Genomic DNA, 27,434 nt, shown 5'->3' on the forward strand with positions numbered 1-27,434 from the left:
TAAGAAGGTTATAAAACCAATATGAAGATGCCCATAGTTACCAACATATCGGCTATTAAATGTAAACCATTTAAAACTTTTATTTTTAAAAAATACTTGTATTTTAAAATACTTTTATTTTTAAACTTGTATTTTTGCTGTAACCAAAGTATCCAGACTAAAACAGCTTAGTACTATGAATTGCTAAAAGTCATCACATACTCAAACTCTAAAAAAGAAACCACAGAAGAAATGTTTTCATTTATGCATGATATTTTTGTTCCACAGTGGTGACTATGTGAAAAAATTAAGAGTTACTTAATGGTAGAACAACAAAGTAAATTCTGTAAAAAGTTGAGTCCTTTAACACTTTAATCATTCTAAAAGGTAGAATTCACTCCACATACAACTGTTAGTAAGGTATAAATAAGAGCATTAAGTTATGTTTTTACCAACTTCGTAACTGTTCAACCTGAATACTGAATAGAAGACAAAAATCCAAGAAAGCAAAAGCAAACTAGAATTGATTTATTATATAGATCTGAAAATAAGAACCAGAAATGGTTACTTATACTTTTCCCACCGGGCAAAGTTTTAAACTACCTCAGGTAAAATGCTAATATAACACAGATAACTTAAATATAGTCATAAAGAGATTTCACTACTTTCAAGCCTTGGTAATTTTACAGTACATATATTAAAGACTGAAATATTTGATTCCAAATTTCAAATAGGGTCAGTGGAATGAAAAATTACCTTTGCTAATAGAATCTGAAAATATAAAGTACCCTGGCTTAGAAAGGGGTGGGGTGGGTAATAGATAAATGTAATTTTTTTTTTACTTCACTGGAGACCTTCTTTTTAAGAGTTAGTTTATGTAGCTATAGCTGCTATGAAAAATTAAGTAGAACTATCATTACCATCTAAAAAGTAGTACTTTATGAAATAATTTTACTAAACTTTCTAAGTCATTTCTATTTTAGAGCAACATAATACAACTTCAGCTGGGAAAAAAATTTTTTTTCACACAAAAAAATCATACACACATGCAAGAGTAGATTTCCTAAATAGACTGGCTTGAATGCAGCCGGAGGAAAACACCACCTTACCTACATTAGAAAAACAATTAAAATAACAGAAGATTTCTCATCTAAAACCTGGGAGGTCAGAAAGAAGTCAAATAATATTTTTTAGGTGCTAAATGAAAAGAGCTATCAACCCAGAATCCTATACCCAGTGAAAATACTGTTCTGGAATGAAGAGGAAATCAAAACATTCTCAAATGAAACAAAATTAAGAAAATTTGTTGCCAGCAGACCTACCCTAAAAGAATGGCTAAAAGAAGTTACCTAAACAGAATGCAAACAACCAAAGGAAGGAATTTCAGAACACCAGGAAGGAAGAACAACATAAGAAAATATATAGGTAAATCCAATAGGCTTTCCTTCTCTTCTTCACGTTTCTAATTATGTTTGATTGTTGAAGCAAAATTATAACACTGTCTCATGTGGTTCTATACTAAGGCAATCATCCTATAAAGAGAATCGCATAAAGGGAGGGAGATAAAGTTTCTCTATGCTTCAATCAAACTGATAAAATGATACCAATAAGCTGTAATGAGTTATGCACAGTTTACCCTTGAACAATGTGGATTTGATCTGCATGGTTCTCCATGGTTATAGGGGGATATCTTTCAATAGTAAATACTTCACGGTCCACGGTTGATTGAACCTGGAGACTCGGAGCAACAGCAGATACTGGGGGGTAACAATAAGTTATGCACAAATTAACCCCTGCCTTGTTCAGGGGTTGACTGTATACATCATGTAATACTCAGAGCAGCCACACAAAAAGTGATACAAAGAAATACTCAAAAACACAATAAAGGAATCAAAATGGAATTCTAACAGATGTTCAAGTAACCCACAGTAAGGCAGGAAAAAGAAAACAGAAATGAAAAGCTGAACAAACAGAAAATAGCATCTAAAATGGCAGGCTAAAAACATGGAAACAACCTAAATGTCCACCGACATGACTGGATAAAAAAGATGTGGTACATATATACAATGGAATATTACTCAGCCATAAAAAAGAAGGAAATAATGCTATTTGCAACACGGATGCAACTTAGAGATTATCATATTCAGTGAAGTAAGTCAGAAAGAGAAAGGCAAATACCATATGATATCACTTATATGTGGAATCTAAAATATGGCACAAATGAACCTATCTATAAAACAGAAACAGACTCATAGACATAAGAGAACAGACTTGTAGTTGCCAAGGGTCGGGGGAAGAAGAGGGATGAACTGGGAGTTTGGGGTTGGTAGATGCAAACTATCAAATTTAGAATGGATAAACAACAAGGTCCTAATGTATAGCACAGGGAACTATATTCAATATGCTGTGATACACCATAACAGAAAAGAATATAAAAAAATAATGTATATATGTGTATAACTGAGTCGCTTTGCTGTACAACAGAAATTGACACAACACTGTAAATCAACTATACTTCCATTAAATAAAAAATAGAAAAAACCCCCACAGGCTAAGCCATAACACAGCAATAATTACACTGCATGAAAATGGTCATAACAATTAAAAGCAGAGATTACAGTGTGGATTAAAAAACATGACCTAACCATGTACCATCTACATGATAGTCCCTTCAAATACAGTGATATAAATAGGATAAAAGTAAAGGAACAGAAAAAGATATATATCATGCAAGCATTAATCAAAGGAAAGCAGAAGTGGCAATATTAATATCAGATAAAGTAGACTTCAAAACCAAGGAAATTTATTGGACAGAAAGGGACATTACACAATGATGAAAAAGTCAACCTATCAAGAAGATACAGCATTCCCATGGGCCTCCCTGGTGGCACAGTGGTTAAGAATCTGCCTGCCAATACAGGGGACACGGATTCAAGCCCTGGTCCAGGAAGATTCCACATGCTGCGGAGCAACTAAGCCCGTGCGCCACGGCTACTGAGCCTGCACTCTAGAGCCCGTGAGCCACAACTACTGAGCTCACAAGTAACACCTACTGAGCCCGTGAGTCACAACTGCTGAAGCCCACACGCCTAGAGCCCATGCTCCGCAACAAGAGAAGCCACTGCAATGAGAAGCCCGCGCACCGCAACAAAGAGGAGCCCCCGCTCACCTCAACTAGAGAAAGCCCATGTGCAGCAACCAAGACCCAATGCAGCCATAAATAAATAAATAAATAAAGTAAAAACAAACAAAAAAAGAAGGCTTTACTTTATGCAAAAAAAAAAAAAAGAAGACATAGCATTCCCAAATGTGTATCCACCAAACAACACATCTCTAAAATGTGAAGCAAAAACTGATAGAACTGAAAGGAGGATATAGAGACAAATCAACAGCTACAGCTGAACAATTCAACACCCTATCTGAACAATCAGTACAACTAGATAGAAAATCACCAAGAATTTGAAAGAACTCAACAACACCATCAGCCAACAAGAATTATTCAACATTCATAAAACACTCCATACAACAACAGAGGAAACCACATTCTTATCAAGTGCCCAAGCAACACAAAGTAAGATAGAATATATTTTGGACTACAAAACAAATCTGAACAAATTTAAAAGAACTGAAATCAGAAAGAATATGTTCTCTGACCACAATAGAAACAAACTAGAAATCAATAACAGAATGTTAACAGGAAAATCTCAAAACACTTGGAAACTAAACAACCCATTTCATTTCATTTCAGTATACTTGCTTTACAATGTTGTGTTAGTTTCTGCTGTACAACAAAGTTAATCAGTTATAGGTATACATATATCCCCACCCTCTTGGACCTCTCTCCCACGCACCTCCCTCAACCCACCCATCTAGGTCATCACAGAGCACCGAGGTGAAGTCCCTGTGGTATACAGCAGGTTCCCACTATTTTACACAAGGTAGTGTATATATGTCAATCCTAATCTCCCAGTTCATCCCACCCTCCCCTTCCCCTGGTGTCCACATGTCCGTTCTCTACATCTGCCTCTCTATTCCTGCCCTGCAAATAGGTTCACCTGTACAATTATTCTAGATTCCACACATATGCGTTAATATATGATATTAGTTTTTCTCTTGTTGACTAACTTCACTCTGTATGACAGACTCTAGGTCCATCCACATCTCTACAAATGACCCAACTTCATTCCTTTTTATGGCTGAGTACATTCCATTGTATATGTGTACCACACCTTCTTTATCCATTCCTCTGTTGATGGACATTTAAGTTGCTTCCATGTCCTGGCTACTGTAAATAAACGCTGGGATCCATGTGTCTTTTTGCACTATGGTTTTCTCAGGGTATACACCCAGGAGTGGGGTTGTTGGGTCATATGGTAGTTCTATTTTAGTTTTTTAAGGAACCTCCATACCATTCTCCATAGTGGCTGTATCAATTTACATTCCCACCAACAGTGCAAGAGGGTTCCTTTTCTCTAAACCCTCTCCAACACTTATCCTTTGTAGATTTTTGATGATGGCCATTCTGACGAGTATGAGGTGATACCTCATTGTAGTTTTGATTTGCATTTCTTGAATAATTAGTGATGTGAGCATCTTTTCATGTGCCTCTTGGCCATCCGTATGTCTTCTTTGGAGAAATGTTTATTTAGGTCTTCCACGCATTTTTGGATTGGGTTGTTTGTTGTTTTGATATTGAGTTGCATGAGCTGTTTTGTATATTTTGGAGATTAAGCCCTTGTCAATTGCTTCATTTGCAAATATTTTCTGCCATTCTGAGGGTTGTCTTTTCATCTTGTTTATGGTTTCCTTTGCTATGCAGAAGCTTTTAACTTTAATTAGGTCCCATTTGTTTATTTTGTTTTTAGTTTAATTACTCCAGGAGGTGGTTCAAGAAAGATCTTGCTGTGATTTATAACAAAGAGTGTTTTTCCTATGTTTTCCTCTAAAGCTTTTGTAGTGTCCAGTCTTACATTTAGGTCTTTAATCCATTTTGAGTTTATTTTTGTGTATGGTGTTAGGGAGTGTTCTAATTTCATTCTTTTACATGTAGTTGTCCAGTTTTCCCAGCACCACTTATAGAAGAGACTGTCTTTTCTCCATTATATATTCTTGCCTCCTTTGTCATAGATTAGGTGACCATAAGTGCGTGGGTTTATCGTTGGGCTTTCTATCCTGTACCATTGATCTATATTCTGTTTTTGTGCCAGTACCATACTGTCTTGATTACTGTAGCTTTGTAGTGTAGTCTGAAGTTGGGAAGCCTGACTCTTCCAGCTCCATTTTTCTTTCTCAACATTGCTTTGGCTATTCAGGGTCTTTTGTGTTTCCATAAAAATTGTAAAATTTTCTGTTCAAGTTCTGTGAAAAATACCATTGGTAGTTTGATAGGGATTGCAGTGACTCTGTAGATTGCTTTGGGAAGTACAGTCATTTTCACAATATTGATGCTTCCAATCCAAGAACATGGTGTATCTCTCCATCTGTTTGTGTCATCTTTGATTTCTTTCATCAGTGTCTTATAGTTTTCTGCATACAGGTCTTCTGTCTCCTTAGCTAGGTTTATTGCTAGGTATTTTATCCTTTTTGTTGAAATAGTAAATGGGATTGTTTCCTTAATTTCTCCTTCTGAACTTTTGTTGTTAGTGTATAGGCAAACTTTATCTTTTATTTATTTAATTTTAAAATATTGATTGATTTGGCTGCATCGCGTCCTAGTTGTTTCATGCGGGATCTTTGTTGCAGCACGCGGGATCGTTAGTGGCAGCGTGCGAACTCTTAGTTGCAGCATGTGGGACCTAGTTCCCTGACCAGGGATTGAACCAGTGCCCCTTGCCTTGAGAGTGCGGAGTCTTAGCCACTGGACCACCAGGGAAGTCCCTCATCATTAGTGTATAGGAATACAAGAGATTTCTGTGCACTAATTTTGTATCCTGCAACTTCACCAAATTCATTGATTAGCTCTAGTAGTTTTCTGGTGGCATCTTTAGGAGTTTCTATGCATAGTATCATGTCATCTGCAAACAGTGAGAGTTTTACTTCTTCTTTTCCAATTTGGATTCCCTTTATTTCTTTTCCTTCTCTGATTGCCATGGCTAGGACTTCCAAAACTATGTTGAATAAGAGTGGCAAGAGTGGGCAACCTTGTCTTGTTCCTGATCTTAGTGGAAATGGTTTCAGTTTTTCACCACTGAGAATGACGTTGGCTGTGAGTTTGTCATATATGGCCTTTATTATGTTGAGGTAGGTTCCCTCTATGCACACTTATGGGTGTTGAATTTTGTCAAAAGCTTTCTCTGCATCTATTGAGATGATCATATGGTTTTATTCTTTAATTTCTTAATATGGTGTATCACATTGATTTGCATATATTGAAGAATCCTTGCATCCCTGGGATAAATCCCACTTGATCATGGTGTATGATCCTTTTAATATGTTGTTGGATTCTGTTTCCTAGCATATTGTTGAGGATTTTTACATCTATGTTCATCAGTGATACTGGCCTGTAATTTTCTTTATTTGTGATATCTTTGTCTGGTTTTGGTATCAGGGTGATAGTGGTTTGCAGAAAGAGTTTTGGGAGTGTTCCTCCCTCTGCAATTTTTTGGAAGAGCTTGAGTAAGATAGGTGTCAGCTCTTCTCTAAATGTTTAATAATATTTGCCTGTGAAGCCATCTGGTCCTGAACTTCTCTTTGTTGGAAGATTTTTTGTTTTAATTTACTTATTTATTTTTGGCTGCGTTGGGTCTTCATTGCTGCGTGCAGGCTTTCTCTAGTTGTGGCAAGCAGGGGCTACTCTTTGTTGTGGTGCGTGGGCTTCTCATTGTGGTAGCTTCTCTTGTTGCAGAGCACAGGCTCTAGGAACACAGGCTTCAGTAGTTGTGGCTCTTGGGCTCTAGAGTGCAGGCTCAGTAGTTGTGCTACCCAGGCTTAGTTGCTCCACAGCATGTGGGACCTTCCCATACCAGAGATGGAACCCATGTCCCCTGCATTGACAGGTGGATTCTTAACCACTGTGCCATGAGGGAAGCCCCTGCTGGAAGATTTTAAATTACTGTTTCAATTTCATTACTTGTGATTGGTCTGTTTATATTTTCCATTTCTTCCTGGTTCAGTCTTGGAAGGTTGTACCTTTCTAAGAATGTGTCCATTTCTTCCAGGTTGTCCGTTTTATTGGCATATAGTTGTTTATAGTAGTCTCTTATGATCCTTTGTATTTCTTCAGTGTCAGTTGAAATTTTACCTTTTTCATTTCTAATTTTATTGATTTGAAACCTCTCCCTTTTTTCCTTGATCAGTCTGGCTAAAGGCTTATCAGTTTTGTTTATCTTCTCAGAGAACCAGCTTTTAGTTTTATTGATCTTTGTTGCTGTCTTCCTCATTTCTATTTCGTTTATTTCTGCTCTAATCTTTCTTTCCTTCTACTAACGTTAGAGTTTTTCTTCTTTTTCTTCCTCCTCCTCCTCCTCTTCTTCTTCTTTCACTACTTGCTTTAGGTGTAAGGTTAGATTGTTTGAGATTTTTCTTGTTTCTTGAGGTGAGATTGAATTGCTATAAACTGCCCTTTTAGAGCTGCTTTTGCTGTGTCTCATAGGTGTTGGGCTGTCGTGTTTTTGTTGTAGTTTGTTTCTATGTATTTTTTGACTTCCTTTTTGATTTCTTCAGTGACCTCTTGGTTACTTAGTAGTGTATTGTTTAGCCTCCATGTGTTTGTGTTTTTTATAGTTTTGTTTCCTGTAACTGATTTCTAATCTCATAGCATTGTGGTCAGAAAGATGCTTGATATGATTTCAATTTTCTTAAATTTACCGAGGCTTGATTTGTGACCCAAGGTGTGATCTATCCTGGAGAATGTCTGGTGTGCAGTTGAGAAGAAAGTGTATTCTGCCACTTTCGGGTGGTATGTTCTTTAAGCATCAACTAAGTCTATCCGGTCTATTGTGCCATTTAAAGCTTGTGTTTCCTTATTTATTTTCTGTCTGGATGATCTGTCCATTGGTGTAAGTGGGCTGTTAAAAACCCCCACTATTATTGTGTTACTGTCAATTTCCCCTTTTAGGTTAACATTCGCCTTATGTATTGAGGTGCTCCTATGTTGGGTGCATAAATATTTACAGTTGTTATATACCTTCTGCTTCGATTGATCCCTTGATCATTATGTAGTGTCCTTCCTTGTCTCTTGTAACAGTCATTATCTTATTTTTTTATTTTTTTAAACATCTTTATTGGAGTATAATTGCTTTTCAATGGTGTGTTAGTTTCTGCTTTATAACAAAGTGAATCAGTTATACATTTACATATGTTCCCATATCTCTTCCCTCTTACGTCTCCCTCCCTCCCACCCTCCCTATCCCACACCTCTAGGTGGTCAAAAAGCACCGAGCTGATCTCCCTGTGCTATGCAGCTGCTTCCCACTAGCTATCTATTTTACGTTTGGTAGTGTATATATGTCCATGCCACTCTCTCACTTTGTCACAGCTTAACAGTCTTTATTTTAAAGTCTATTCTAACTGATATGAGTATTGCTACTCCAGCTTTCTTCTGATTTCCATTTGCATGAAATATCTTTTTCCATCCCCTCACTTTCAGTCTGTATGTGTCCCTAGGTCTGAAGTGGGTCTATTGTAGACAGTGCATATACAGGTCTTATTTTTGTATCCATTCAGCCAGCCTGTGTCTTTTGGTTGAAACATTTAATCCATTTACATTCAAGGTAATTATTGATATGTATGTTCCTATTACCATTTTCTTAATTGTTTTGGATTTTTTTGTGTGTGGGTCTTTTTCTTCTCTTGTGATTCCCTCCTAGAGAAGTTCTGTTATCATTTGTTGTAAAGCTGGTTTGGAGGTGCTGAATTCTCTTAGCTTTTGCTTGCCTGTAAAGCTTTTGATTTCTCCGTCGAACCTGAGTGAGATCCTTACTGAGTAGACTAATCTTGGTTTTAAGTTTTTCCCTTTCATTACTTTTAATATATCCTGCCACTCCCTTCTGGCCTGCATTGTTTCTGCTGAAAAATCAGCTGACAACCTTATGGGGATTCCCTTGTATGTTATTTGTTGCTTTTCACCTTGCTGCTTTTAATATTTTTTCTTTGAATTTAACTTTTGTTAGTTTGATTAATATGTGTCTCGGCATGTTTCTCCTTGGGTTTATCCTGTATGGAACGCTGTGCTTCCTGGACTTGGCTGACTATTTCCTTTTCCATGTTAGGGAAGTTTTCGACTATAACCTCTTCAAATATTTTCTCAGACTCTTTCTCTTTCTCTTCCTCTTCTGGGACTCCTATAATTTGAATGTTGGTGCATTTAATGTTGTCCCAGACGTCTCTGAGACTGTGCTCATTTCTTTTCATTCTTTTTTCTTTATTCTGCCCCTCAGCAGTTATTTCCACCATTCTATCTTCCAGCTCACTTATTTTTCTGCTTCAATTGTTCTACTGAGTCCTTCTAGTGTATTTTTCATTTCAATTACTGTGCTGTTCATCACTGTTTGTTTGTTCTTCAGTTCTTCTACGTCCTTGTTAAACATTTCTTGTATTTTCTTGATCCAGGCCTCCATTCTATTTCCTAGATTTAAGATCACCTTTACTATCATCATTACTCTGAATTCTTTTTCAGATAGGTTGCTTACTTTCTCTTCATTTATTTGGTCTTGTAAGTTTTTACCTTGTTCCTTTGTCTGTACCATATTTTTTTGTCATCTCATTTTTCTTGATGGGTGGGGCTGTGCTCCTGTCTTGCTAGTTGTTTGGTCTGAGGCATCCAGCACTGGAGGTGGCAGGCAGTTGGGTGGAGCCAGGTCTTGGTGCCAAGATGAGGACCTCCGGGAGAGCTCACACCGATTAATATTCCCTGGAGTCTGAGGTTCTCTGTTAGTCCAGTGGTTTGGACTTGGCACTCCCACCACAGGAGCTCAGGCCTGACAACAGGCATCTCAGAATTGGATCCACTGTCCAGCCTCCTGGTTGTACTGAGACACCGTGCTGAGCCATTGTTTGTCATCCAGAAAATTGCCTCAGTCTGGCCAGCCCGTGGCTGCTGCCAGAGCCTGTGTACACCAGGTGGCCACACACACGCACAGCAGGCGCCCAGAGTATCCACGGCTGCCACTCAGCTCTCTAAACAACACACTTTATATAAACAATCTATGGATCAAAGAGGAATTATCAGGGGAAATTTAAAAATACATATAACAGAACTAAAGGAAAATGAAAATACAGCATAGCAAAATTTGTGAGACATAGGTAAAACAGTGCTGAGAAAGAAATTCAAAAAAAGGAAAAGCCTCAAATCAAAAGGAAAAGCCACAAGTCAATAACCTAAGTTTCCACCTCAAGAATCTCAAAAAAAGAAGAGCAAACTAGAAGCAAAGCAAGAGAAAGGAAGGAAATAATAAAGATACAGTAGAAATCAATAAAACTAAAAACAGAAAAACAGAGAAAAATCAGTGAAACGGTTGGTTCTTTTTTTTTTTTTTTTTTTTGCTGTACGCGGGCCTCTCACTGTTGTGGCCTCCCCCGCTGCGGAGCACAGGCTCCGGACGCGCAGGCTCAGCGGCCATGGCTCACGGGCCCAGCCGCTCCGCGGCATGTGGGATCTTCCCGGACCGGGGCACGAACCCACGTCCCCTGCATCGGCAGGTGGACTCGCAACCACTGCGCCACCAGGGAAGCCCTGGTTGGTTCTTTTAAGAGATCAAAAACTGACAACCAACCAAAAGGATGCATGCACCCCAATGTTCACTGCAGCACTAGTTATAACAGCCAGAACATAGAAGCAACCTAAATGACCACTGATAGAAGAATGGATAAAGAAGATGTGGTTCATATATACCATGGAATATTACTCAGCCATAAAAAGGAACAAAATAGTGCCATTTGCAGAGATGTGGATGGACGTAGAAATTGTCATACAAAGTGAAGTAAGTCAGAAAGAGAAAAACAAATATTGTATAAAATTGCTTATATGTGGAATCTAGAAAAGTGGTACAGATGAACTTATCTACAAAGCAGAAATAGAGTCACAGATGTAGAGAACAAACAGTTACCATGGGGGAAAGGGGGAGGTGGGATGAACTGGGAGATTGGGACTGACATATATACACTACTATGTATAAAATAGATAACTAATGAGAACCTACCGCATAGCACAGGGAACTCCACTCAATGATCTGTGGTGACCTAAATGGGAAGGAAATCTAAAAAAGAGTGGATATATGTATACGTATAACTGATTCAGTTTGCTATACAGCAGAAGCTAACACAACATTGTAAAGCAACTCTACTCCAATAAAAATTAATTAAAAAAAAAATCAACAAACATCTAGCAAGACTGACAAAGGAAAAAAAGTGAAGACACAAATTACCAACATAAGGAATAAGTCAGGAATGAAACATGAACATCTCTACACACCCTGCAACTACAAAAGGAGAGTAGGAAACACTACTCAAATATTTGACAAACATAATTTAGTGCTATGAATAATCTCTTTTAAAAGTTTGTTATTAGGCAACTGTTTAAAAATGTTAAATGCTTTGTATGATTTAATCTTTTGATTGAACATTTTCTTCAGAGAGCTATAATAGCTAAAAGATTATAATTTTCATCATAAAGCCATGAAGAATGTTTCATCCTTATACTGTTCGGGTGTCTAGGGGAGCTTTTCTAATCCTAACAACTCGTCACCAACATATAATGATGATTTAGAAGAAATGAACCAATTTCTCACAAAACGAAACAAAACAAAAAACTACCACAACTTACCCAATATGAAGTAAATAATTTGGATAGGGCTTCCCTGGTGGCACAGTGGTTGAGAGTCCGCCTGCCGATGCAGGGGACACGGGTTCGTGCCCTGGTCCGGGAAGATCCCACATGCCACGGAGTGGCTAGGCCCGTGAGCCATGGCCGCTGACCCTGCACGTCCGGAGCCTGTGCTCCGCAACGGGAGAGGCCACAACAGTGAGAGCCCCATGTACCGCAAAAATAGTAATAATAATTTGGAGAGTCCTATACCTATTAAATAAATAAAATGAATTGGTAATTTCAAAACATCCAAAAACCTCTCCAGGTTCAGATGGTTTCACTGAAAATTATAGCAAACTTTTAAAGAATTAACACCAATTTTCCACCATCTCTTCTAGAAAACAGAATTGAAGGGAATACTTTCAAATTCATTTTATTAAGCTAGTATTACCCTGATTTAAAAAAAACACAAAAAACAGATAAACACAGAACAAAAAAGGAAAACTACAGACCAACATCCTTCATAATTACAGATCCTTAACAAAATATTAGCAAATCAAATTTGGCAATATACAAAAAGAATCATACACTATGACCAAGCAGAGTTTATTCCAGGGATGCAGGTCTAGACCAATATTCTAAAACCAATCAATGTAATCCACCACATTAGAAAGCTAAAGAAAAAAACCACATAATTCATCTCAATTGAGGTAAATAAAAAAAGAGTATTTGACAAAACTCAGTACCCATTCATGCAGGAAAAAAAACCTCTCAGAGAAAGAGGAATAAGAGGGAATTTCTTCAACTTGATAAAGAGCATCTACAGAAACGTATACTTAACATACACTTAAGAGTGAAAGACTGAATACTTTCCCCTTAAAACTGGGGAAAAAGACATAATGTCCACTCTCAACATACTCATTGAACATAGTGCTGAAAGTTCTTGCCAGTGCAATAAAACAAGAAAAGGATATAAAAAACACAAATTTGAAAGGAAAAAATAAAACCATCCCTATTTGTCAGCTACATGATTGGGTAGAAACTACAAAGAATCTACAAAAGCAAAAAAATAAAAACCTAGAACAAACAAGTGAATTCAGTAAGGTCATAAGATACAAGATAAACATGTAAAAATATCAACTCTATTTGCAATGAACACATGGACATACAAAATAAAATATTATAATAAAAAAACCCTCACAAACCCAAAATATTAAGTACAAATCTAACAAAACAAGCACAAGATTTGTATGCTAAAAATGGCAAAATATTGATGAAGGAAACCAATCTAAATATAAATGAAGAGACATTCAATGTTCATGGAATGGGAGACTCAACATAGTAAGGATGTCAATTCTCCCACTCCCTCATATTAATACATGGGTTTAACACAACTCCTACCAATATCCCAAGAAAGATTTCGTGTACATATTGACAAGATTATTCGAAAATTTATATGAAAAGGGAAAGTAACTAGAATTACTAAAATTCTAATTTGGGAAAAGAATAAAATGAAAGGAACCATCCTACCCAATTTCAAGACCTATTTTACAGCTATAGTAATAAAATACTGTGTAGCATTGGCAGATAGAGAGAAACACATGGAACAGAAGAGAGAACCTAGAAATAGACGCATAAAAATACGCCCAATTTTTGACAAAAGTACAAAAGCAATTCAATGAAGGAGGGACTGCCTTTCCAACAAATGGTGCTGGGGCAAATGGACATCCATAGGCCAAAAAATGCACTTCAACTTAAGTCTCATACCTTATGCAAAAGTAACACAAAATGTATCATGGACTTAAATGTGAAATGTAATACTATAAAGCTTTTAGGAAAAAATACACGAAAAAAATTTCAGGATCCATGGATATTCAAAGAGTACTTAAGACTTGACACCAACCCATAAAAGAAAAATACTGATAGGGACTTCCCTCGTGGTCTAGTGGGTAAGATTCCACGCTCTCAATGCAGGCGGCCCGGGTTTGACCCCTGGTTGGGGAACTAGATCCCGCGTGCATGCTGCAGCTAAGAGTCCGTATGCCACAACTAAGGAGCTCACATGCTGCAACTAAAATGGTCCTGCATGCTGCAACAAAGATCCCGTGTGCCACAACTAAGACCCAGCGCAGTCAAAATAAATAAATAAATAAATATTTTTTAACAAGTAAAATACTGATAAATTAGACTTCACCAAAATTTAAATCTTTTGCTCTGAGAAAGCCCCTGGAAAGTGGATAAAAAGACAAGGTAAGTAGTGGGACAAAACATTTCCAAGCCACAGGCCCAACAAAGTATTAGTATCCAAAATATATAAAGACCTCTCAAAACTCAACAGTAAAAGAGCAAACAATTAGAAAATGGGCAAGAGACATGAAGATACATTTCACTCATACGTGATAGGACATATATATAGTTTTTGCTACAAGTGTTTATAATACAAAAAGAAAGTGACCTCAATGTTTCTCAATAAGGGACTAGTTAGCTTTTGGATCTGCCATCTGCGGCAGAACTGCCGCCAAGGTGCAGATTTTCATGAAGACCTTCCAGGGATGACCATCACTCTTGAAGTTGAACCCTCAGATACAACAGAAAATGTAAAGGCCAAGATCCAGGATAAGGAAGGAATTCCTCCTGACCAGCAAAGACTGATCTTTGCTGGCAAGCAAGTGGAAGATGGACGTACTTTGACTACAACGTTCAAAAGGAGTCCACTCTTCATCTTAATGTTGAGACTTCATGGTGGTGCTAAGAAAAGGAAGAAGTCTTACACCACTCTCAAGAAGAACAAGCATTAGAGAAAGAAGGTTAAGCTGGCTGTCCTAAAATACTATAAGGTGGAGGAGAATGGCAAAATCAGTCACCTTCATCGGAAGTGCCCTTCAGATGAACGTGGTGCTGGAGTTTTTATGGTGAACCACTTTGACACACAGTATTGTGGCAAATGTTGTCTTACCTATTGTTTAAACAAACCAGAAGACAAGTAATTGTACACTAGTTAATAAAAGACAATGACCTAATTTAAAAAAAAAAGAGACTAGTTAAATTATAGTACAACTAAATAATAGTATGTAGCCATAGAAAAGAATAAAGGTGATAATCTTAACTGCTATGCTCTCCAAAATATACTGAAAAGGGGGGAAAAAACAAAGGTACTAAAAAAAGGTGTACCAAACACACACACACATACACCACACACATATATACACATACACAAGCTTATCATGGAAAAATCTCTACACAAGAAACTTGTAAATTGGTTGCCCCTGCGTAGAATGCAAGAACAGTGGAGCAGAGGAGTGAGATGGAAGATTTTCACTGTATAATCTTTTGAGCTTTGAATTTTGTGATTGTGTTCTATAAGTTAAAATAACTTTTATAAAGCATTATAGTTTTTAATTTAAAAATGAAATAGGATACTTTTTATATTTGTCATGTTCAACATTGAAAAGTATATTAACTATATAAAAATGTAAATATGAAAAACATTTGAAAAAATTACCAAGGACTAAGATGAGTTTATAAATTAATTGTATTTTCAAGAATTTGCTACTATGGATTATTAAATGTTGATGAGTTCAATAGCAAACATGTAAGCGTAAAAATGTAAAGTAGCAACACAATTAAGAACACTGTAGTGGGACTTCCCTGGTGGTGCAGTGGTTAAGAATCCACCTGCCAATGCTGTCCTAAATGCCCAAAGCCTTGCCACCCTCCAAAATACACTGAATGTGCTTAAATAACCCACTGTCTCCCTTTCCACCCACTAAGACTCTCAATCTCTCATGAACAGGTGTGATTTCAGTTACAGATATTGAGAAAGGCACTCTAAATAAACTAATGTGAACAACATGTAGCTTAAATTTTCCTAAAGGTACAGTTGGCCATTCAACTCGGGGTTTAATCCACATGTAGCTTAAGAGCAGGCCTTCCATATCCACGGTTCCACTGCATCTGCAGATTCAACTAACCACCAAGTGTTGTACTGTAGCATTTACTACTGAAAAATATCCATGTATAAGTGTACCCATACAGTTCAAACCTGTGTTGTTCAAGGGTCAACTGTATTTGTGATTTTATAAAAAAGTATATTTGTTAATTTAAATGAAAGTACAATTGATAGAATTTCACAGACTACTACTTTAAAAAACGAAGATGTTTAAGAAATAATGAAGTAGCCTATATCTATTCAGGAGTACTTCTTACCCTAGCCTTAGCTCCTCAAAGTTATGTTATGTATGCGTATATATCTAGAACATAGTTAATTCAACCATTTATCCAATGATTAAAAAGATTTACACATTTGTGCTGCATTATTTTTTTGAAGATACTATATTAGGTCTTTAAATGATATCTATATTTGGAACTATCTTATCATTCACTATATTATAAATACTTCAATGCAAAATCTTGGTTATCCTTTTACTACCCTATGAAGCCAATCACAAGATTTTGCATACAGAAGCTCCTCAAATATTTCTTGAATTTAATTGGGTTCTCCAGTGGAACAGAGTAACAAGGGTTCTGAAAGTACCTTCTGCTTGTTAAGTCAAGAACTAAGAATTTTAAAAACCAAATACTAGGACACAACTAATTTAAACCAAATATAAATTATTTTCTTGTGAAAAGCAGAAAACTTTATCTTACATAGCACAATGGACAAATCTCAGGGTACAGATCTGAATTTTACTCTAATTATTAGTGCTATGTCCCACTGGCAATTCACAAGGTGTTACAAGAGTGCACCAGCACAGAGCCAATCTGTACAGACTGGGAGAGGTTTCTGTTGTTGTTTGGTTGGTTGATTTTTTTTAGCTCCTGGAGCTCAAAGAAATCTCTGTCAAAATACTATGGAAACACAGGCTAAGTGACAGAGACTTCAGTGATTATACACACCAAGGAATACTGTGTTTGAAAAAAAAAATCACTTATGAAAGTCATTAAACAAACATATTGATAACCTTCAACAATCAAAAACAAAACCAAATAAAAACAAACAATAAAACAGCAAGCCCTGGCGAAAGGGAAGAATCTGATTTCAATAGTTACCATATTATAGTATTCAAATGCCCAGTTTTAAAAACAGAAAAAAAATCACATAGCATACAAAAAAACAGGAAAGTATGGCATGTTCAAAGGAACAAAATTAACTGAGAGAAACTGGCTAAGGAAGCCCAGACATCAGACTACCTAGGCAAAAACTTTCAGACAACTGACTTAAATATGCTCAAAATGCTTTTTTAAAAAATAGTAAACAAAACCTAAGGGACCTGTGGGATAACAAGTAGACCAGAACATGCATTATGGGAGTCCCAGAAGGAGAAGAGAGAAAGGGACAGAAATAACATTTGAGGAAATAATGGCTGAAAACACCCCAAATCTGATGAAATACATTAATCTACAAATTCAAAAAGTTCAATAAAATCTAAGTAGGATAAATTCCAAGAAACACACACCAAGGCACATTATAATCCAACTGTCAAAAACAAAGACAAAACCCTAAAAGCAGCAGGAGAAGCAACTCTTCACGTATGAGGGGTCCTCAATAAGATCAGTAGCTTATTTCTTATCAGAAACCGTGGAGGCCCAAATACAGTAGGATGGCATATTTAAGTGTGGAAAGAAAAAAAATGTCAACCAAGAATTCTATATCTGGCAAAACTGTCCTTCAAAATGAGGTACAGGGCTTCCCTGGTGGCGCAGTGGTTGAGAGTCCGCCTGCTGATGCCGGGGACACGGATTTGTGCCCCGGTCTGGGAAGATCCCACATGCTGTGGGGTGGGCTGGGCCCGTGAGCCATGGCCGCTGAGCCTGCGCGTCCGAAGCCTGTGCTCCGCAACGGGAGAGGTCACGGCGGTGAGAGGCCCACGTACCGCAAAAAAAAAAAAAAATGAGGTACAAATTAAGATGTTGCCAGATAAACAAAAACTGAGGGTGTTCACTACCATCAGACCTGCCCTACAAGAAGTGCTAAAGATAGTCCTTCAAGCTGAAATGAAAGGCCACTAAACAGCAACTCAAAGTCATATGAAATAAAGGTCTCTAGTAAAGGTAAATACACTGGCAAATATAAAAACGAGTATTACTGTATATTTGGTTTCTAACTTTGCTGTATTTCCTATAGGATTTCAAAGACAAATGCATAAAAAATAACTATGAGTCCATGATACTGGATACACAATCTATAAAGATGTAATTTGTGACAACAGCAACATAACGGGGTAAGACTGAGCTGTATGTTACTGAAGTTAAGTTCACATCAATGCAAACTAAACTGTTATAAATTTAGGACATTAAATGTAATTCACCACAAAGAAAATATCTAAAAAATACACACAAGCGATGTCCCTGGTGGTCCAGTAGTTAAGACTCTGCCAGGTTCTATCTCTGGTCAGGGAACTAGATCCCCCATGCCATAACTAAGAACCAACATGCCACAACTAAAGATCCCACATGCCGTAACTACGACTCAGAGTGGCCAAATAAATATTTTTAAAAAATACACACAAAAGAAAATGAGAAGGAAATGAGAATGGTTCACTACAATAAACTAATTAGAAAAAAAAAACAAGAAGGCAGTATGTAATGGAGGAAATGAGCCACAAAAAGGTATAAAATTTCACAACAAAAAGGCAAAATGATGGCAGAGGTCCTTCCTTATCAGCCATTAACTTTAAATTTAATTGGGTTAAACTTTCCAATCAAAGCCAGAGATTGGCAGGATGGATTAAAAAACATGATCCAACTATATGCTGCCTATAGAGACTCACTTTATACACAAAAGTATAAATAGTTTCAAAGTGAAAGGATGGAAAAAGACATTCCATGAAAACAGAAAAAAAAGAGTATTAGTGTGGTTATTCTAATATCAAATGAAATAGGCATTAGATCAAAAACTGTTACAAGAGACAAAGAAGGACATTTTATTTTGAAAAAAGCGTCAATTCATCAAGAAGATAAAACAATTGTAAACATATATGTTAACATATACACACCACTATATATAAAATAGATAACCAACAAGTACCTACTGTATAGCACCCAGAACTACAGTCAATATCTTGTAACAACCTATAAGGGAAAAGAATCTGAAAAAGAATACATACACACACACACACACACACACACACAACTGAACCACTGTGCTGTACACCTGAAACTAACACATTATAAATCAACTATACTTCAATAAAAATTTTTTTTAAAACAAATAAAGAAATATATACGCACAAACAACAGACCCCCAAAAGATATGAAGTAAACACTGACCAAATTGAAGGGAGAAATATTAGTTCAATACACCAATTTCAATAACAGAACATCTAGATAGAAGGTCAATAAGGAAGTAGAGGACTTGAACACTATAATCCTAACAGACATATGGAGAACACTTTACCCAGTAACAGTAGAATACACATTCTTCTCAGGTACGTATGGAACATTCTCCAGGATAAGCCATATGTTAGGCCACAAAACAAAGACTCAATAAATTTAAAAAGACTGAAATCAGACAGAACCTCTTCTGACTAAGAATAAAGATAGAAATCAACAACTGCGGGAAAACTGGAAAACTCACAAATATGTAGAAGTTAAACAACACATTCTTAAACATCCAAAGGTTCAAAGAAGAAATCCTAAGGGAAATTAGAAAATACTTAGGGAAAACACAACATACCAAAACTTAAAGGATACAGCAAAAGCAGCACTTGGATGGATATTTATGACTATAAATGTCTATGTTAAAAAAGAAAAAAGATATCAATAACCTAACTTTTAATGTCGGGGTACTAGAAAAGAAATTAAACTCAAAGCTAGGAAATAATAAAAATTAGAGATAAATGAAACAGAGAACAGAAAAACAATAGACAGAATCAATGAAACCAAAAGCTGCTCTTTGGAAAAAACCAGCAAAATTGACAAACCTTTTATAGACCATCTAAGAAAAAGAAAAGACAAAAATAACTAAAATCAGAAATGAAAGTGGGGACATTATTACCACTGCCCTCACAGAAATAAAACAGATCGTAAGAAAATACTATGAACAATTACACACTGAAAAACTAGATAATATAGAATAAATGGACAGATTCCTAGAAACACACAAATTAACCTAAACTGACTCAAGAAGAAATTTAAAATCTCGACATATAACAAGAAATCAGTAATCAAAACCTGATTCAGTAATCAAAACCTTCCAACAAGGAAAGATGCAGGACCAGACAGCAGCACTGGTGAATTTTACCCAACATGTGAAGAATTCCAAAAAAACAGAAGAAGGAACAGTTCTTAACTCATTCTGTGAAGCCAGCATTACCTTAATACCAAAGGCAGATAAAGACATCATGAGAAAATTACAGACCGATATGCTTTATGAGTATAGATGCAAAAATTCTTAACAGAATACTAGCAAATTGAATCCAACAGCATATTAAAACAGCACCTTGACCAACTGGGATTTATCCCAAGAATGCAGAAGCAATTCAACATTTTAAAAAAAATCAATATAATAGACATTAATAGGATAAAGGAGAACACACATGATCACTCAATTAACTCAGAAAAGGCATTTGACAAAACCCAACATCCTTTCATGATAAAAACACTCCTAAAACTAGAAATAGATGGGAACTTCCTCAACATGACAAAGGGCATCTATGAAAAACCCACAGCTAAACTGAAAGCTTTCACCCCAAGATCAGGAATAAGACTAGGATGCCCACTTTACCACTGCTATTCAAAACTGTACTAGATGTTCTAGCCAGAGCAATCAAACAAGAAAAAGAAATAAAAGGCATCCAAATGGAAAGGAAGAAAACTATTTTTATTTGCAGATGACATTATCCTATATGTAGAAAAGTCCTGAAGAATCCATAAGAAAGTTACCAGAGCTAGTAAATTAATTTAGCAAAGTTGCAGAACAAAAATCAACACACAAAAAGCTGTTGTGTTTTACACCTACAAGGTACAATCTGAAAAGGAAATTAGGACTGTAATTCCATTTAGCAACTAAAAGAATAATAGCATCTAAAAGAATAAAATACCTAGGAATGGATTTACCCAAAGAGGTGGAAGTATTTTACCCTGAAAACTACAATATATTGCTGAAGAAAATTAAAGAAGACCTAAATAAATGGAGAGACATCCTGTGTTCATGGGTAGGAAGACTTTATATTAAGATGCCAATACTAACCAAAATAATCGACAGATTCAATGCAACTTCTATCAAACTCCAATAGCCTTTTTTGCAGAAATGGAAATGCCAATTCTCAAATTCATACGGAATTGCTGAATAGCCAAAACAATCATAAAAAAGAAAAACGAAGTTGTAGGACTCCACTTCTTAATTTCAAAACTTACTATGCTATGCTACAGTAATCAAAACAGTGTGGTACTGCCATAAACACAGACTCATAGACCAATGGAATAGAAGAGAGAGTCCAGAAATAAATCTATACATCTACGGTCAATTGATTTTTGACAATGATGCCAAGTCTATTCAGTGGGAAAAGATCAATCTCTTCCACAAATGGTGCTGGAACAACCAGATTTCTATATGCAAAAGGATGAATTCATTTCCACATCTGTGGAAATGAATTTTCCACAGATTTCCACATGTATTCGGTGTGAGTTCCACCTAACTCACACCAAATACAAAATTTAACCCCAAAAGGATCAATGACCTAAATATAAGAGCTAAAACATAAATTTCTTAGAAGAAAACTTAGGGGTAAATCTTCATGATCTTGGATTTTGCAAAGGATTCTCAGATATGACACCAAAAGCACAAACAATGAAAGAAAAAAATAGATAAACTGAATTTCATCAAAATTTAAAACTTTTGTGCAAAGGACATTATCAAGAAACTGAAAAGACAGTTTTTTGGTTGTGTTTTAATGGGAGAAAATATTTACAAATCATATAGCGGATAAGGGTCTAATATCAAGAATATACAACGATGCCCTAACACTTAACAACAAAAACACAAACAACCTAATTTTTAAAATAGGCAATGGACTTGAACAGACATTTCTCCATGGAAGATATACAAACCGCCGTTAAGAACATGAAAAGATGCTCAACATTATTAGTCATTAGGGAAATACAAACCAAAACACAATGAGGTATCATTTCACATCAACTAGGATGGCAATTAAAAACAAAAAAAAAAACAGAAAATAACATATAAGTGACGACGTGGAGAAACTGGAACCTTTGTACATTGCTGGTAGGAATGTAAAATCATGTGACTGCTGTAGAAAGCAGTATGACAGTGCCTCAAAAACTTAAACATAGCATTACCAAGTGACCCAGCAATTCCACTGCCAGGTATATACCCAAAAGAATTGAAAACGGGAACTCAAACAAATACTTGTATACCAATGTTCACTGTAGCATTACTCACAATAGCCAAAAGGTAGAAACAACCCAAGTGTCCATGAACAGAGGAATGAATAAACAAAATGTGGTATACACACGCAATGAAATATTATTCAGCCTTAAAAAGGAATTAAATTCTGATACAATATGGATGAGACATTATTCTAACTAAAATAAATCATACACAAAAGGACAAATATTGTATGATTCCACTTACATGAAATATCTGGAATAGGCAAATTCATAAAATCAGAAAGTAGATTAGAGGTTACCAGGGGCTGGGGGAGGGGGAAGTTAGGAGTTATTGCTTAATATGTACAGAGTTTCTGTTTGAGGTGATGAAAAGTTTTGGAAATAGATAGTGGTGATGGTTGCACAACCTTATGCATGCAGTTTTTGGCACTGAATTTACACTTAGAAATGGTTAAAATGATTAATTTTTTTACATATATTTTTTTACCACAATAAATAAGAGAAAAAGTTATTAAACATATGGACAGAAATCAGAATCCTATCAAAGTCCTTAAACAAAACAGCTGTGAATGCAATTATCAGTAAGTGCATTCCATTACAAACTACTGAGCCATACACAGAAATCAATTTACTTGCAAATGGTTTAGATTGTAAGTAAAATAGAAAATGGGACTTGTCTATATAGAAAGGGAAAAGTTTGTTTCAGGAATTATAAAAGAATAACTGGAATTTAAGTTAGCTTATTACAAAAAGTCTCTAATTTAAAACTCAACTTTTTTTTAATTCCAAGACTTATTTATTTTTTATCTATTTTTTAAATTTTTATTTTTAACCCTGAACCAAACTTTCTGTACACTAGGACTGGAGTGTTTTAACACATATGGGAAGATTACAGATTTTCTTTTTACCACCATATACAAGTTTCATAAAAGCAACAATTATGTTTCATTTTTTAATTGTCCATAATGTTTGCCATACAATAAATACTCAACAAATTTGGTGAATAAAACCAAACCAGTCAAAATCAGCAGGAAAATTTTGAAAACTCTTTTCAAAATCATCTTCCCATTACAATTTTAAAATACCTACTTTAAAAATAATATGAGTAATTCAGGGTCCATAAAACCAAACCTTTAAATTACCTCTTTTCTCCAGTGTATGCTCCCTTCCCCAACTCCAATGGGAGATTTCCAGAATCTGACTTTATGAGTAATTTCTTTTACTGATTTGTGTTTGTCTGCCGGAGGCAGCTCAGTGTAGAAAGGAAAGTCAACAAGCACTCATCTTCATAACTGGACGGCTGGACTACTCAAGGTACTGCTGAAGTGCCTGAGGTGCTCCTGGCTCACTAGTTCATACAGTAATAATACAGGTATCGTTTGCATTGTTTTCTTTCATCTTTACTGCTTTGTTTGTGGTTTGATACATTAAAGGTTTAATTATGAAATAAACTTGAATATGAAATGCAAACTTTATTTGATAACTACTAAAGCAAACTGTGTACTATTAATATCAATGACAATTAAGTTTTGACTTTTAGAACTCATCCTAAGGTATATTTTTCTTAAAGCATAAGGGGTTTGGGGGGAACAAATTACCACTTTAACTGAGGGAATACTGTAATTAAATTCTCCCAAATCAGGCAATTTATAGCCACAGACATGACCCTGGCTGGCTATGAGAATGAGCCTCTCAGATCTCTGACTCCAGGGGAAATACTTGACTGTGGGCCCCAGCTGCTGCACTCTGAAATCCATCACTGTGCATGGAGGCCACACTTCTCAACTGGCTGCTGCCAGGCAAAGAGCACCATAGGCATACTAAGGCAGCCCTAGTCCTGGGAGATGAGGAATTTTTGTGATAGGCAACTTTGGCTCAAGGACTTCTGAGGTCTTGGTGAACTTCCTTAGAACTACGACACTTTCACCCAGACTTCCTTCCTTACCTCTCTCCTTCACTTGGAGTCAGACTTACATCAGTCTGACAACTCTCCTTGCCTCTGTCCTCATTTTCTCTCACAAGTACTTCTCCTAATAAATTTCTTGCATGCTTAATCCCATCTTGGCATCTGCTTCTCCCTTGCAGCATTAGACTGTTTTTTTCTATTTTGCCATTTCAAATGAATTACTTGTTTCCCTATTTGCTAAAATAGGATACACCAAACATGACAATTCCAATGCCTTTTGACTGGTAAAGATCTCAGCTAACTCCTTAGTAAGTATATTCTTGAGGGGACAAGATCAGAACTTCATACAATTCAACATATGTACTGAGCACCTGCTATACATGAGAAATATGCTAAGCATTACAGGGAATACAAAGGTGAGTAGGATCCTATCGTGCTCTCAAATAGCTCCCAATATAGTGGAGGAGAGAAGCCACAGATACAAACAAACTTTAAAGGGCAGATTATCATTAAGTACTAAAATTGAAGTATAAAGTACTAAAGAAATTAAGAGATTCTTTCTATTTAGGGGATGGAATTGTAGTAGAAAGCCTTTGTAGAGATGGTATTTGAAATGTACATTGAAAGATATCATCAGGGCCTTCAGGTTGTACCTGCCTGTAATTAATAAGGACAATCCAACAAAGATCCCTTCCATGCTTGCACGCTTGACTACCCACAATGTGTAAATTCCTCCTATCACAATTCCCTCACACCTTCTCATTCCCAGAGTACTGATGGTTTCCTAGTTCCCCTCCAAAGGTGTTCCTCTCCCAGTATCCCCCCTTTCATCACCATTACCACTTAGACTCCTATGCCAGAATCCTGGGAATCAGCTTTGACTCCTCTCACTACCCTGTCATTCAACTACCAAGCTACCTCTAAATCTAAACTCTGTCCACTACTTCCCTGGTGGTGCAGTGGCTAAGAATCCACCTGCCAGTGCAGGGGACACAGGTTCGAGCCCTGGTTGGGGAAGATCCCACAGTCCGCGGAGCAACTAAGCCCGTGAGCCACAACTACTGAGCCTGCGCTCTAGAGCCCGCAAACCACAACTACTGAGCCCGCATGCCACAACTACTGAAGCCCATGCGCCTAGAGTCCGCGCTCCACAACAAGAGAAGCCACCGCAATGAGAAGCCCGTGCACTGCAACGAAGAGTAGCCCCCGCTCACCACAACTAGAGAAAGCCCACGCGCAGCAACGAAGACCCAATGCAGCCAAAAATAAATAAATAAAAATAAAATATGTCCACTTTTCTTTATCCCCACAGCTACTGCCCTAGTCAAGACCACCATCATCCCTTCCATGAATTGCTGCAAAAGTCCCCTAACCTACCTTCCTGCCTACAGTTCTGCTGCCATTTAATCCAGGCTCCTCAGAGCAGACAGTGATCCTTCAAAATTCATATCTTATTATCAATATCCTGCTTAAAACCTTTCAGTGGTTCCTCACTGCTCACAAGATAAAATGAAACAATTTGGTTCACAAGGCCTGTCCCCACGCTCCAGACTCCAGCTACTCAGAATTCCTAAGATGCTGAGCTCCTCTTGGACTCCAAAGACTCTTTGGACCACAAACCCTTGGAACACACTTCCTCCTCATCCTCACCTGGCTAACTCCCACTTCCACTAAAATGTCACTTCCTTCACTCCCAAATATAAACATACAAGGATAGTCTCCTAGCTTCCTATTGCCATCCCAAGACCATTACTTCTCAGCCCTTTCCTTTATGGTCTATGCTGTCTTTTCATTAACTACCACCTTTAAAATTATTACTTTTTTATACAGCAGAATCCTTTTGTCAAATGCAATTCTACACAGAGCCCCAATATGTAGAAGAGTTAAGCTTCTCAGCCTAACTCAAGGAGTTTCAAAACCCTCTTCATTCAGCCTCCTTCCCTCCTAAGACACTGCTTCCCTAAAACCTAAGGTGCAGGACACTTAGAACACCATTGTCTGTATTATACTGCCTACTCAAAGGAAGAAACACAGTACAGTGGAAAGAGTTGTCTCTGAAGCTAAACAGACATAAGTTCAAATCTTGATTCTACTTAGTCACAAGATCATTGAGCCATTTGCCTGAGGATCCATTTCCTCATCTGTAAAACTCAGCTGTAAAAATCACCACCTTGAGAAGTCAATGGGTAGAACAGAGATAAGTATGTAAAGTACCAAGCATAGTGCCTAGAATACTGACACAAAGCAGGAAATCAATAAAATACTATCTGCTATGGCTTATCCAGGAAATGTAGGTTAACATTCAAAATCAATTAAGGTGATTTACCATAATACTGACAGAATAAAGAAGAAAAACCTTATGATTATTTTAAGAGACACAGAAAAATCATTTGACAAACTTCAGTATCCATTTGTGATTTTAGAAAACCCCAAAACTCTCAGAAAACTACAAGTGGAAGGGGAAATCCTCAATCTGATAAAGAGCATCAATGAAAACTAACATCATCCTTAATGGTGAAATAAGACATGCTTTTCCCTTAAGAATGAGAACAAGGCAGGATGAGCACTCTCCCTACTTTGATTCAACACTGTAATGGAAGTCCTAGTCAGTAAAATAAGAAAAAGAAATAAATATAAGACTCTATTTGCATATGACATAATTATGTAGAAAATTCTATAAAGTCTACAAAACAACTACGAGCAAGGTCAAAGGATACAAATCAATATACAAAAGTCAGCTACATGCTTTTGTTTTTTATTCAGATATATCATCTTTATTAAACAACTTTTTTGAGTTTCATAATGCCTTTCTTTTTCATGCATTTTCGGCATACTGAAGGACTCGATGCATATTTAAGGACTTCCAAATGATAGCAATATAAAATTTCTGCAATTCCCTCTCTCTTTCCCCTTAGAAGTCTCTCTCCTTCATCTCCCATTTGGACTAAATTCTCTCTAGGCCTGGGCACATGTGTTACCCTGCAACTTCTCTTTATTGCTCTCCAAATTTTCACCTATTGTTTATATACTTGTAGCAAACAACTGGAAAATAAAATTTTGAAACAATTTACAATAGCATCAAAAAGCAAAATATTTCAGATTAAACATAACCAAAGACATGTAAGACTTCTACACTTAAAGTGTTTCTGAGAGAAATTTAAAAGTCTAAATAAATGGAGACCTATACTACATTCATGAATCCAAAGATTTGCTATTGTTAAGATGTCAATCCTCCCTAGTTATCTACAGATTCAATGCAATTACAATTAAAATCTCACCAAGATTTTTTGGTAGAAATTGACAGAATGGTTCAAAATTTATATTGAAATGCAAAACCTAGAAACAATAAAATAATATTTTAAAAGAAGGAGGACTTACACTACCTAACTTTAAGACTTACCATAAATCTACAGTAATCAATAGTGTGGTATTCGGGTAAAGATAAACAAAACATCA

At 36.5% G+C, this 27,434-nt stretch overlaps 1 protein-coding gene and 1 pseudogene across 3 annotated transcripts in view; one reads left to right on the forward strand and one right to left on the reverse strand.

Annotated features, from left to right (window-relative positions):
- The window catches only part of LOC309833695 (ubiquitin-ribosomal protein eS31 fusion protein-like), a 40,408-nt pseudogene extending 25,699 nt beyond the window's left edge, over window positions 1–14,709 (forward strand). The window contains exon 2 of the transcript in view: window positions 14,233–14,709. The product of the transcript in view is annotated as a ubiquitin-ribosomal protein eS31 fusion protein-like (transcript). The remainder of the gene's footprint in view (window positions 1–14,232) is intronic.
- The window catches only part of SOS1 (SOS Ras/Rac guanine nucleotide exchange factor 1), a 152,230-nt gene that overhangs the window by 117,412 nt on the left and 7,384 nt on the right, over window positions 1–27,434 (reverse strand). The window lies entirely within an intron of this gene.

This window comes from Grampus griseus (assembly GCF_964374135.1).
Source record: "Grampus griseus genome assembly, chromosome: 15".
Taxonomy (NCBI): Eukaryota; Metazoa; Chordata; class Mammalia; order Artiodactyla; family Delphinidae; genus Grampus; species Grampus griseus.